The sequence below is a fragment of the Ctenocephalides felis genome, unplaced genomic scaffold, assembly GCF_003426905.1.
Source record: "Ctenocephalides felis isolate EL2017-DRISC unplaced genomic scaffold, ASM342690v1 CF-g0.4_SCAFFOLD_03571, whole genome shotgun sequence".
NCBI classification, from domain to species: domain Eukaryota; kingdom Metazoa; phylum Arthropoda; class Insecta; order Siphonaptera; family Pulicidae; genus Ctenocephalides; species Ctenocephalides felis.
In genome coordinates this window covers 42051084-42052592 of record NW_020539725.1, presented here as the reverse complement: position 1 = coordinate 42052592, position 1509 = coordinate 42051084, and positions in this window count along the sequence as shown.

Here is a 1509-nt window from a genome sequence, read left to right as displayed (position 1 = left end):
TTTTAGTAACTGGCATAATAAAGATCTTGATGGTGTCCCAAGCTCAGCAACATATGACATAAAAATATCATAATAGTCATTTTTGATAAAAATTTCTCTAGCAGATACACATAGGTGTGTAATTCGAGATAAACTACTTATACATTCTGTGGCTAGTAATTGATGATCTATATCCCATTCTAAAATCAACAAAAAATAATTTTAAAGCTAGATCTGTTCTTCCATATTAAATTATAATTTCTAGTAATGTGAAATTAATATATATATACGTATAAATTTACCTTTGTATGTTTCGGCAGTGTTACTAACAAATTCAACAAATTAGCATCTACTAAAGCCTGAGCTATCAGAACATTATTAGCACCATTTGTCATTAACAGTTTTACGGAATTAACAATAGAGCATATGGCAATTGTTTTAACATTATCTTGATTATCCTCAGATATTCACTAGATTTTCTTCAGATTGATCAGACAGAAATTTAACAAACGTCGTGTGAAATAAGCTTAGGATTGTAGCTAGTTCTATCTGCCTCTGGTCTGGAGTAGATCTGTGCAGGACCTGCACCATGGCTACGAAACAGCGCAGGGCAATTGTGCGCACTTCACAATCGACGGTTTTTCGTCCTATTACGTCCATAAGAATGCTGACAGTGGCTGGGCAAATGGCACGTTGACCGTTGTGCTTTTTAATTAAAAGAACATATTAAATAAATATATATATATATATTGAAAAAGCTTTGAATTTATCCAAGTTCTAACACAATTGTTGCAAACTTACACACATTAAGAAAAGAGTTGTTATAAAAACCTAATAAAAAACAATTTGTTAATAAGCTTGAAATATTTTAATTACATGCATCATGATGGAGAAGATTTATTATAAAATCGCTAAGCACAAACGTTTTACTTGCACGATGACTTCAATGTATAAATTCAACAACGAAATATAAGTCAAGGATATTAAACTGAAAATTAAATTCTGGGTTTCTAAGTGAACATAAAACTTAAAGTTTTATAAAGTTTAGAGTAAAAGTTTCATAAAGTTTTTTACATAAAATATTTGTAAGAAATAGAATTCAGAACAAATATAAGTCAAACTCATTTTGTCGATTAAATAAAATAAAATTTCACAGATCAAAAAAAAAAAATTTGCTATCCTTTTTTAACTACATATGTTTTTTCTTGAATATATTCTTTGCAAAAGTACTATTAAAATTATTACTCTTTACTATTAGAAAAAATACATGCAATGTGTGTTAATCATTTTTTTAATAACAATGACTTGGGTAATTATTTAATTAATTTTAACCCAAACAAGCTTTATCAATGCCATGCAAAAAATATTTAATGACCAATTTTTAGTAACAGTTAACTCACCCCTTCACTAAGTCTACGAGCCATACCATCAGAATTCCAATTGTCAATAGGTTTATAATTCAAAATCATCTTCTGAAAAATTATAATTTTTCTAATACTTAAAATCTAATCAATCATTACTGTACACAAT